Raw genomic sequence first — 12,042 nt, 5'->3', positions numbered from 1 at the left:
TGAAACTCAAATATTTTGGCCACCTAAGGAGAAGGAAGGACTCCCTGGAGAAGAGCCTAATGCTGGGAGCGATCGAGGGCAAAAGAAGAAGGGGACGACAGAGAATGAGGTGGCTGGATGGAGTCACTGAAGCAGTAGGTGCAAACTTAAATGGACTCCAGGGAATGGTAGAGGACAGGAAGGCCTGGAGGATCATTGTCCATGGGGTCGCGATTGGTCGGACACGACTTCGCACATAACAACAACAACTGAATAATAAAGCATATATATTGGCTTTTCAATATCAGGATGCTAATAATTAATACTATCTCCCCAGGCCTCCATCAGTTCAAAGAGCCAGGGGGCAGGATTGTAGCCTAAAAAAAGACACTAGTACAAAATCCAGTTGTGGAACTACCCAGAAATCACTACGAAGATGAGATTCTGGAGCGTTTGTGCACGCAAACCCTGAGTAGTCAAACCACATGTTACTAATTCATTTAATTAATTTATACCCGGTTTTTCTCCAAATTGGGCAACTGGACACAGCCTACACTGTGTCTCCTCTCCTCTCTTTTATGCTCACAACAACCCTGTGAGGTAGGTCAGGCTGAGAGGAGTGGCTGGCCCATGGTCATTGGTGGCACAAGTAGGAATTCGAACCCAGATCCTAGCCTGACCTTCTTAATTACTGTACCACACTGAGAAAAGAATCCCTGCAAAAGAGAAATTCACAAGAGTGACCAGAGTGGCGTCCCAAGCGGGTTGTGTCGGGGGCATCCAAGGCCGAGACATTTCCTGACTCCAAAATAACCGTAACGTGGATCGCTTGTGATTCCGGTTGGCAGAAGTGCCTTTTACCATTTGGATTCATATTCTGAGCACCAGTAAACAAGGCTCTCCCTTCACTTGTTGTGCCTTCTTAGGTGACACTTTAGATCAGGGAGAGCTGCTTCGTCCCCCACCACAGGGTCTGGAAGGGAAGCAAAACCCTGTAAAAAAAACAACAACCCTGTTTTGCTAACGCCAGCTGTCCTAAGAACATCAGGAGAGCCCTGCTGGACCCTGAAGGTCCATCCAGTCCGGCACGTGCCTCACGGAGTGGCCAGCCAGTTCCTCTGCAGGGCCAATACCAGGCCGAAAAGGTGGAGGCTTTCATAGAACCATAGAATCCTAGAGTTGGAAGGGACCTCATGGGTCATCTAGTCCAACCCCCTGCACTGTGCAGGACACTCACAGCCCTCTCGCTCACCCACTGTCACCTGCCACCCCCTTGAGCCTTCACAGAATCAGCCTCTCCGTCAGTTGGCTATCTCCAAATCTCCAAAGATGGAGAACCCACCACCTCCTGAGGAAGCCTGTTCCACTGAGGAGCTGTTCTGACTGTCAGGAACTTCTTCCGGGTGTCTAGACGGAATTTCTTTTGAATTAATTTCATCCCATTGGTTCTGGTCCGTCCCTCTGGGGCAAGAGAGAACAACTCTGCTCCATCCTCTACATGGCAGCCTTTTAAATAAGTACATCTGAAGAGCCCTGCTGGATCAGGCCAGGGGCCTTTCTAGTCCAAAATCTTGTCTCAGACAGGGGCCCCTTGGTTCCTCTGGAGGGCCAGCTGCAGGGCAGAGAGGCTCTCAAAGAAGAGTTGTTTTTCATACCTCACTTTACACTAGTGGCTCACGAACATTTTCCCCTTCCTCTCCCCACATCAGACACCTTGTGAGGTAGGTGGGTCTGAGAGAGCTCTCAGAGAACTGCTCTGTGAGGACAGCTCTACGGGAACTTCAGGCCCTGAACGGGTAGGCCTTCGCAGCTGCAGGGGGTTGGACTGGATGACCCAGGAGACCCCTTCCAACTCTGTTATTCTATGGTCCTATGATTCTATGAATTTCCAGTCCCTGCCGATGCTACAGTCAGGTTGTGGGAACTCTCAGCGTGTGACCCCTTTCTGCACAGCAAAGGTGAGAACAGCCAAGGGCTGGGTCACCACGCAGAGGTCGGCATGGTTCTTCTTTACCACGTCAGGGCTGCCCTAGTCCTGGATCTTGCTCACAGGACCCACGGCTTCTGATGATCCCCCGTCACCTAAGAAGGTGTCCTCAGCACAGTGAGAATCTCAAAACGGAGGCCCCGGGTCCCCAGAAAGCCTCGGAAGACTCTGGCAAAAAGAACTGAAGTGGAAGAATTCCCCTGACACCCCCAGCCAGAGGGAAATGACAAGAACAGGACCCTGCTTACCATTCCCTGAGCCCCGGGCCCTCCCCCTCTGCACAACTTGCAGGGGGCTCTCAACCCACACAACGGCACCCCGGCCTCGTCCGGCAGAGGAACAAAGGGTCCAGCCTGATCTCAGCCCTGTCCCGCCCCGCCTGTCTGTTGTGCGTCTTATTGCAGAATAACCGTTCGTTCTCTTCAAGAGGCATTATCTATTTATTTTATTTACTTATTTATAAAATTTTTAGACTGCCCTTCCCTCGTGGGCCCAGCAGGCCCTAAGCCAAATAATTCGGAGACAAGAGACAAGGCGCTGTGCCTTGCATGAATTATGCAAATCAAATCCATTTGCAGACTTTTCTCCCCGTTTTGCATAATTTATTCTGCTTCTTTCATTCTGTCATGCTCGGCTGAGCACGGGGAGGGGCAAGGAGTGAGGGGAGGCATTGACGTCACCCCCTCCAGCGATTCATGGTGCAACCCCCCCCCCCCAAAAAAAATCTTTAGGCGCATCTTTATGACTGTAAGGGCACAGACCCACTTGCTTAAAGAAAGAGATCTTCCCCAGTTCTGCAGCCGACGTTCCCCTGGAATTCCAGCTCCTCTCCAGACTGCAGAGCTCAGGAGAAAGGGGCTGTTTCGGAGGGCACTATATACCCACAAGGTCCCTTCCATAGAATCATAGAGTTGGAAGGGACCTCCTGGGTCATCTAGCCCAACCCCCTGCACTGTGCTTGACACTCACAACCCTACCAGTCATCCACTGTCACCTGCCATCCCCTGGAGCCTTCACAGAATCGGCCTCTCCGTCAGATGGCTCTCCAGCCTCTGTTTTAAAATCTCCAAAGAAGGAGAACCCACCACCTCCCGAGGAAGCCTGTACCCTTCCTGAAACGCACCTCATGCATTTATTTATTATTTGAGTTGTTGGGCCTTTCCCGGGCTCCACTCCCAAGCCCTCCAGGTCTTTCTGGCCACCCTGTTCCTCCAGCACACAGGTACAGCCACGCTCTGCCTGACTCCGGTCACTGGCTCTTCCAGGGGACGCAACCCCGGGCTGGGAGAATCCGGCCTGATGGCTACCCACGTTCTGTTCCCGACGGTCTGTGCGCCTGCTGCTGTGTGGACCTGCCGGGTACACTTAATCCTGGCTCTCCGGCACGGAGGCTCAAACATGCCATGAATCTTGCATGTCTTTGACGCCAACGCAGTGAGGCATTTTCATGCAGGCCTCTCCTTATCCAGGAACTGGGAAATGACACGCAGGGTCGTTGTAGGGGGTCGCCGCGTTGGCCCGCGTTAGAACCGCGAGATCCCGACTCGTGCTTGACAAAGGGAGCGTGGACTCTTGAAACCATGCTGCCCCTCTCGCTGGTCTCCGGGGGGCTGTTGGGACTCACATCGAGCTGTAGGGGAGAACTGGGAACCAGAGTGGATTCCCTGCCAGCCTGGTGTCGTGGCTGAGTGCGGTGGCCTGTCATCTGGTCAGCCAGTTGTGATGCCCCGCTCCTCCTCCACATGCAGCCAGCTGGGTGACCTTGGGCGTGTCACAGTCCTGTTAGAGCTGTTCTCACAGTTCTCTCAGAGCCCTCTCAGCCCCACCTCCCTCACAGGGTGTCTGTTGTGGGGAGAGGAAGGGAAAGGAGTTTATAAGCTGCTTTGGGACTCCTTTGTGTAGTGAAAAGCGAGGTATACAAACCCAGCTCCTTGTCTTCTTCTCTTTGTCTCTGCATCCCCATGAAGGGCCCGTAAGAAACGGCATGTGCCTTTTATTCAGAGCGCTTGAAAACATTTCCCAGGAACTTGCCTAATTTCTGGCTGGGAATTCCGGAACTCAGATCCTTGAGACCCCGGTGCAGCATGGTGTAGTGGCTTGTGTGTTGGACCAGGATCTGGAAGACCCAGGTTCGAATCTTCACTCTGCCGTGGAAGCTTGCTAAGGGACCTTGCCCCAGCCGTGTCGACTCAACCTTGCCTACCTCACAAAGTTGTTGTGAGGATAAGACAAAAGAGGAAGGAGGGCGTACGCTGCTTTGGGGAGACGAGTCGGCTAGCGATGAAATAAACAAAGTCCGGCCGAGAGAACCGTCGAAGAACATTTCACGAGGACGGGTTTATTGAACAGAGCTTAACTCAAGAACTGCCTAATATCTTCCTCAAAAATTTGAACGATGAACTCAGGAAATGGTGAGTTTCTGGAGCAGAAGTTTTCCCCTCCCATCCAGAAGGCTGAGACAACCGGGTCACAAAAGTCCTCTCCTCTCCCCATCCGGGGCTACGGCCAAGCTCAGCCCGAAAGGGCAGCCGTGTGGGGCTATTTCCGTCGGCCTCCTCAGGCCCACCCGGGGAAGGTCCCCTCAAAGTGGTCGCTCTCCCTCTCAGAGCTCCACAGAGATTCTTTCCGCAAGCGCTTGGGAAAAAGCACGTCCCAAATGGGGAAAGCAGGACGCTCCTTTTTCTGAAATGGGGCTGCAAAGCCCACACTCTTGAAAACACACCCTGAGGCCTCCGCCCCGCCACGGGAGTCCAGGAGCACCTTAGGGAGTGACAAGGTTTTGGAGGGAGAAGCTTTTGAGAGTCAAGGAGAGGAATTAAAAAGTGGAATTCATGGCCTGTGGTGGAGCTTGAAAAGGGGACGGGAGAAATTCATGGAGGACGCCTGTCAAGGACTGCCAAACATGGCCCTGTATGAGAGGGGAGGCTGGACTGGAGGGACCCTCCCTGGCCTGATCCAGCAGGGCTCTTCTGAGGGTCTTCTCAGGGGAAGGCCTCGGCCTCTCTGCCCTGTGGCTGGCCCTGCAGAGGAACTGGCTGGCCCCTGGGTGAGAGGGGAGGCTGGACTGGAGGGACCCTCCCTGGCCTGACCCAGCAGGGCTCTTCTGAGGGTCTTCTCAGGGGAAGGCCTCGGCCTCTCTGCCCTGTGGCTGGCCCTGCAGAGGAACTGGCTGGCCCCTGGGGGAGACGGGAGGCTGGACTGGAGGGACCCTCCCTGGCCTGACCCAGCAGGGCTCTTCTGAGGGTCTTCTCAGGGGAAGGCCTCGGCCTCTCTGCCCTGTGGCTGGCCCTGCAGAGGAACTGGCTGGGCCTGGGTGAGACGGGAGGCTGGACTGGAGGGACCCTCCCTGGCCTGACCCAGCAGGGCTCTTCTGAGGGTCTTCTCAGGGGAAGGCCTCGGCCTCTCTGCCGTGTGGCTGGCCCTGCAGAGGAACTGGCTGGCCCCTGGGTGAGACGGGAGGCTGGACTGGAGGGACCCTCCCTGGCCTGACCCAGCAGGGCTCTTCTGAGGGTCTTCTCAGGGGAAGGCCTCGGCCTCTCTGCCCTGTGGCTGGCCCTGCAGAGGAACTGGCTGGCCCCTGGGTGAGACGGGAGGCTGGACTGGAGGGACCCTCCCTGGCCTGATCCAGCAGGGCTCTTCTGAGGGTCTTCTCAGGGGAAGGCCTCGGCCTCTCTGCCCTGTGGCTGGCCCTGCAGAGGAACTGGCTGGCCCCTGGGTGAGACGGGAGGCTGGACTGGAGGGACCCTCCCTGGCCTGACCCAGCAGGGCTCTTCGGAGGGTCTTCTCAGGGGAAGGCCTCGGCCTCTCTGCCCTGTGGCTGGCCCTGCAGAGGAACTGGCTGGCCCCTGGGTGAGACGGGAGGCTGGACTGGAGGGACCCTCCCTGGCCTGACCCAGCAGGGCTCTTCTGAGGGTCTTCTCAGGGGAAGGCCTCGGCCTCCCTGCCCTGTGGCTGCCCCTGCGGAGGAACTGGCTGGCCCCTGGGTGAGACGGGAGGCTGGACTGGAGGGACCCTCCCTGGCCTGACCCAGCAGGGCTCTTCTGAGGGTCTTCTCAGGGGAAGGCCTCGGCCTCTCTGCCCTGTGGCTGGCCCTGCAGAGGGACTGGCTGGCCCCTGGGTGAGACGGGAGGCTGGACTGGAGGGACCCTCCCTGGCCTGACCCAGCAGGGCTTTTCTGGGGGTCTTCTCAGGGGAAGGCCTCGGCCTCTCTGCCCTATGGCTGGCCATGCAGAGAACTGGCTGGCCCCTGGGTGAGACGGGAGGCTGGACTGGAGGGACCCTCCCTGGCCTGACCCAGCAGGGCTCTTCTGAGGGTCTTCTCAGGGGAAGGCCTCGGCCTCTCTGCCCTGTGGCTGGCCCTGCAGAGGAACTGGCTGGCCCCTGGGTGAGACGGGAGGCTGGACTGGAGGGACCCTCCCTGGCCTGACCCAGCAGGGCTCTTCTGAGGGTCTTCTCAGGGGAAGGCCTCGGCCTCTCTGCCCTGTGGCTGGCCCTGCAGAGGAACTGGCTGGCCCCTGGGTGAGACGGGAGGCTGGACTGGAGGGACCCTCCCTGGCCTGACCCAGCAGGGCTCTTCTGAAGGTCTTCTCAGGGGAAGGCCTCGGCCTCTCTGCCCTGTGGCTGGCCCTGCAGAGGAACTGGCTGGCCCCTGGGTGAGACGGGAGGCTGGACTGGAGGGACCCTCCCTGGCCTGACCCAGCAGGGCTCTTCTGAGGGTCTTCTCAGGGGAAGGCCTCGGCCTCTCTGCCCTGTGGCTGGCCCTGCAGAGGAACTGGCTGGCCCCTGGGTGAGACGGGAGGCTGGACTGGAGGGACCCTCCCTGGCCTGACCCAGCAGGGCTCTTCTGAAGGTCTTCTCAGGGGAAGGCCTCGGCCTCTCTGCCCTGTGGCTGGCCCTGCAGAGGAACTGGCTGGCCCCTGGGTGAGACGGGAGGCTGGACTGGAGGGACCCTCCCTGGCCTGACCCAGCAGGGCTCTTCTGAGGGTCTTCTCAGGGGAAGGCCTCGGCCTCTCTGCCCTGTGGCTGGCCCTGCAGAGGAACTGGCTGGCCCCTGGGTGAGACGGGAGGCTGGACTGGAGGGACCCTCCCTGGCCTGACCCAGCAGGGCTCTTCTGAGGGTCTTCTCAGGGGAAGGCCTCGGCCTCTCTGTCCTGTGGCTGGCCCTGCAGAGGAACTGGCTGGCCCCTGGGTGAGATGGGAGGCTGGACTGGAGGGACCCTCCCTGGCCTGACCCAGCAGGGCTCTTCTGAGGGTCTTCTCAGGGGAAGGCCTCGGCCTCTCTGCCCTGTGGCTGGCCCTGCAGAGGAACTGGCTGGCCCCTGGGTGAGACGGGAGGCTGGACTGGAGGGACCCTCCCTGGCCTGACCCAGCAGGGCTCTTCTGAGGGTCTTCTCAGGGGAAGGCCCCGGCCTCTCTGCCCTGTGGCTGGCCCTGCAGAGGAACTGGCTGGCCCCTGTGTGAGACGGGAGGCTGGACTGGAGGGACCCTCCCTGGCCTGACCCAGCAGGGCTCTTCTGAGGGTCTTCTCAGGGGAAGGCCTCGGCCTCTCTGCCCTGTGGCTGGCCCTGCAGAGGAACTGGCTGGCCCCTGGGGGAGACGGGAGGCTGGACTGGAGGGACCCTCCCTGGCCTGACCCAGCAGGGCTCTTCTGAGGGTCTTCTCAGGGGAAGGCCTCGGCCTCCCTGCCCTGTGGCTGGCCCTGCAGAGGAACTGGCTGGCCCCTGGGTGAGACGGGAGGCTGGACTGGAGGGACCCTCCCTGGCCTGACCCAGCAGGGCTCTTCTGAGGGTCTTCTCAGGGGAAGGCCTCGGCCTCTCTGTCCTGTGGCTGGCCCTGCAGAGGAACTGGCTGGCCCCTGGGTGAGATGGGAGGCTGGACTGGAGGGACCCTCCCTGGCCTGACCCAGCAGGGCTCTTCCGAGGGTCTTCTGAAGGTTTTGGCCTCCCTGCCCTGTGGCTGGCCCTGCAGAGGAACTGGCTGGCCCCTGGGTGAGATGGGAGGCTGGACTGGAGGGACCCTCCCTGGCCTCACCCAGCAGGGCTCTTCTGAGGGTCTTCTCAGGGGAAGGCCTCGGCCTCTCTGCCCTGTGGCTGGCCCTGCAGAGGAACTGGCTGGCCCCTGGGTGAGACGGGAGGGTGGACTGGAGGGACCCTCCCTGGCCTGACCCAGCAGGGCTCTTCTGAAGGTCTTCTCAGGGGAAGGCCTCGGCCTCTCTGCCCTGTGGCTGGCCCTGCAGAGGGACTGGCTGGCCCCTGGGTGAGACGGGAGGGTGGACTGGAGGGACCCTCCCTGGCCTGACCCAGCAGGGCTCTTCTGAGGGTCTTCTCAGGGGAAGGCCTCGGCCTCTCTGCCCTGTGGCTGGCCCTGCAGAGGGACTGGCTGGCCCCTGGGTGAGCCGGGAGGCTGGACTGGAGGGACCCTCCCTGGCCTGACCCAGCAGGGCTCTTCTGAGGGTCTTCTCAGGGGAAGGCCTCGGCCTCCCTGCCCTGTGGCTGGCCCTGCAGAGGGACTGGCTGGCCCCTGGGTGAGCCGGGAGGCTGGACTGGAGGGACCCTCCCTGGCCTGACCCAGCAGGGCTCTTCTGAGGGTCTTCTCAGGGGAAGGCCTCGGCCTCTCTGCCCTGTGGCTGGCCCTGCAGAGGGACTGGCTGGCCCCTGGGTGAGAGGGGAGGCTGGACTGGAGGGACCCTCCCTGGCCTGACCCAGCAGGGCTCTTCTGAGGGTCTTCTCAGGGGAAGGCCTCGGCCTCCCTGCCCTGTGGCTGGCCCTGCAGAGGGACTGGCTGGCCCCTGGGTGAGCCGGGAGGCTGGACTGGAGGGACCCTCCCTGGCCTGACCCAGCAGGGCTCTTCTGAGGGTCTTCTCAGGGGAAGGCCTCGGCCTCCCTGCCCTGTGGCTGGCCCTGCAGAGGGACTGGCTGGCCCCTGGGTGAGCCGGGAGGCTGGACTGGAGGGACCCTCCCTGGCCTGACCCAGCAGGGCTCTTCTGAGGGTCTTCTCAGGGGAAGGCCTCGGCCTCCTTGCCCTGTGGCTGGCCCTGCAGAGGGACTGGCTGGCCCCTGGGTGAGCCGGGAGGCTGGACTGGAGGGACCCTCCCTGGCCTGACCCAGCAGGGCTCTTCTGAGGGTCTTCTCAGGGGAAGGCCTCGGCCTCCCTGCCCTGTGGCTGGCCCTGCAGAGGGACTGGCTGGCCCCTGGGTGAGCCGGGAGGCTGGACTGGAGGGACCCTCCCTGGCCTGACCCAGCAGGGCTCTTCTGAGGGTCTTCTCAGGGGAAGGCCTCGGCCTCTCTGCCCTGTGGCTGGCCCTGCAGAGGAACTGGCTGGCCCCTGGGTGAGATGGGAAGCTGGACTGGAGGGACCCTCCCTGGCCTGACCCAGCAGGGCTCTTCTGAGGATCTTCTCAGGGGAAGGCCTCGGCCTCTCTGCCCTGTGGCTGGCCCTGCAGAGGGACTGGCTGGCCCCTGGGTGAGACGGGAGGCTGGACTGGAGGGACCCTCCCTGGCCTGACCCAGCAGGGCTCTTCTGAGGGTCTTCTCAGGGGAAGGCCTCGGCCTCTCTGCCCTGTGGCTGGCCCTGCAGAGGAACTGGCTGGCCCCTGGGTGAGATGGGAAGCTGGACTGGAGGGACCCTCCCTGGCCTGACCCAGCAGGGCTCTTCTGAGGATCTTCTCAGGGGAAGGCCTCGGCCTCTCTGCCCTGTGGCTGGCCCTGCAGAGGGACTGGCTGGCCCCTGGGTGAGACGGGAGGCTGGACTGGAGGGACCCTCCCTGGCCTGATCCAGCAGGGCTCTTCAGGGTCTTCTCAGGGGAAGGCCTCGGCCTCTCTGCCCTGTGGCTGGCCCTGCAGAGGAACTGGCTGGCCCCTGGGTGAGACGGGAGGCTGGACTGGAGGGACCCTCCCTGGCCTGACCCAGCAGGGCTCTTCTGAGGGTCTTCTCAGGGGAAGGCCTCGGCCTCTCTGCCCTGTGGCTGGCCCTGCAGAGGAACTGGCTGGCCCCTGGGTGAGATGGGAAGCTGGACTGGAGGGACCCTCCCTGGCCTGACCCAGCAGGGCTCTTCTGAGGATCTTCTCAGGGGAAGGCCTCGGCCTCTCTGCCCTGTGGCTGGCCCTGCAGAGGGACTGGCTGGCCCCTGGGTGAGACGGGAGGCTGGACTGGAGGGACCCTCCCTGGCCTGACCCAGCAGGGCTCTTCTGAGGGTCTTCTCAGGGGAAGGCCTCGGCCTCTCTGCCCTGTGGCTGGCCCTGCAGAGGAACTGGCTGGCCCCTGGGTGAGATGGGAAGCTGGACTGGAGGGACCCTCCCTGGCCTGACCCAGCAGGGCTCTTCTGAGGATCTTCTCAGGGGAAGGCCTCGGCCTCTCTGCCCTGTGGCTGGCCCTGCAGAGGGACTGGCTGGCCCCTGGGTGAGACGGGAGGCTGGACTGGAGGGACCCTCCCTGGCCTGATCCAGCAGGGCTCTTCAGGGTCTTCTCAGGGGAAGGCCTCGGCCTCTCTGCCCTGTGGCTGGCCCTGCAGAGGAACTGGCTGGCCCCTGGGTGAGACGGGAGGCTGGACTGGAGGAACCCTCCCTGGCCTGACCCAGCAGGGCTCTTCTGAGGGTCTTCTCAGGGGAAGGCCTCGGCCTCTCTGCCCTGTGGCTGGCCCTGCAGAGGAACTGGCTGGCCCCTGGGTGAGACGGGAGGCTGGACTGGAGGGACCCTCCCTGGCCTGACCCAGCAGGGCTCTTCTGAGGGTCTTCTCAGGGGAAGGCCTCGGCCTCTCTGCCCTGTGGCTGGCCCTGCAGAGGGACTGGCTGGCCCCTGGGTGAGACGGGAGGCTGGACTGGAGGGACCCTCCCTGGCCTGACCCAGCAGGGCTCTTCTGAGGGTCTTCTCAGGGGAAGGCCTCGGCCTCTCTGCCCTGTGGCTGGCCCTGCAGAGGAACTGGCTGGCCCCTGGGTGAGACGGGAGGCTGGACTGGAGGGACCCTCCCTGGCCTGACCCAGCAGGGCTCTTCTGAGGGTCTTCTCAGGGGAAGGCCTCGGTCTCTCTGCCCTGTGGCTGGCCCTGCAGAGGAACTGGCTGGCCCCTGGGGGAGATGGGAGGCTGGACTGGATGGATCCCCACTGACCTCAGCGAACCACCACTCTGATCCAGCACAGATCTTCTGATGTCCTTATCTCCGAGGCAAAACAGATCTCCAGCCCCCCTCCTGAAGGGAACGGTGCCTCTCGAAAGCTCGCACCCCCAGCATCTGGCTGGTCTCCTGCGGAGGGACACAGCTGCCCTCTGAACAGACCCACCTGGGTGACCTTGCGTTCCGAGGCTCAGAGATCCAAACCTTGCTCAGAGAGCTGTCGTGAGGACAAAACTGGGCAGCCATCCTGCCTGCTAACCTTGGAGGAAGAAAGGGATACAAACGCAGGGCCTCAGTAACCAGTTCACTGCCTACCGCAGGCGCAGAATGGTCAGGGTAGCCCTGCCGATCCCAGGATGCCTGTAGAGGGAGGGAGGGGGCAGAAACAGCCTCCCCGTCTCTCTTTTCCTGCCTGAGGCTCAGCCATTGCCCCTTTCTGCTAGGAACGGTCTCCACCGACTGGTGGCTGCCTGTTTCTGGGGAGAGTCTGCTGCAAATCTGCACATCTCACAGCACCTTCCGAGGCTGCAGTCCGATGCCCAGGCCTTAAAATGAAAGGGCTCCGTCCTACTCATGCCTCCATTTTCTGCTTCCAAGTCACAGTCCAGGAGGCACATCGAGAGCCACCAAGGCGACCACAACAAATCGCAGCCCCCCCCCCCCATCCAAGCTGCGCAGAGCGATTTTCCTGGCCAGCCCACCCAACAGGGAGGGCGGACTCCGGCCCCCAGCAGGGGGGAAAAGGAAGTGCTGGGGGTTGGGAGGGATTCATGCACAGGGCGGGCAGGCCAGGCGTCGCGGGGAGGGGGGGATACTGAGCCTGGCGGGGGCGACGCCTCGTCATTGGCCGCTGCTGCGCGTCCCCCGCCGCCCGGGGCTGGAAAACGGCGGCGGCGCCGAAGCGCGCAGGCCGCCCGCGGAAGGCTCGCCGCCTGCGCATCCCCGGAACGCCGCGACCCCCTCCCCC

At 61.9% G+C, this 12,042-nt stretch overlaps 1 protein-coding gene across 3 annotated transcripts in view; it reads right to left on the bottom strand.

Annotated features, from left to right (window-relative positions):
- MAST1 (microtubule associated serine/threonine kinase 1) overlaps nt 1-12,042 on the bottom strand; it is an 89,446-nt gene that overhangs the window by 51,954 nt on the left and 25,450 nt on the right. The window lies entirely within an intron of this gene.

The sequence above is a fragment of the Paroedura picta genome, chromosome 3 (assembly GCF_049243985.1).
Source record: "Paroedura picta isolate Pp20150507F chromosome 3, Ppicta_v3.0, whole genome shotgun sequence".
NCBI lineage: Eukaryota > Metazoa > Chordata > Lepidosauria > Squamata > Gekkonidae > Paroedura > Paroedura picta.
Note: the sequence above shows the minus strand (reverse complement) of the source record. Positions and strands in the feature narration are given on the sequence as shown.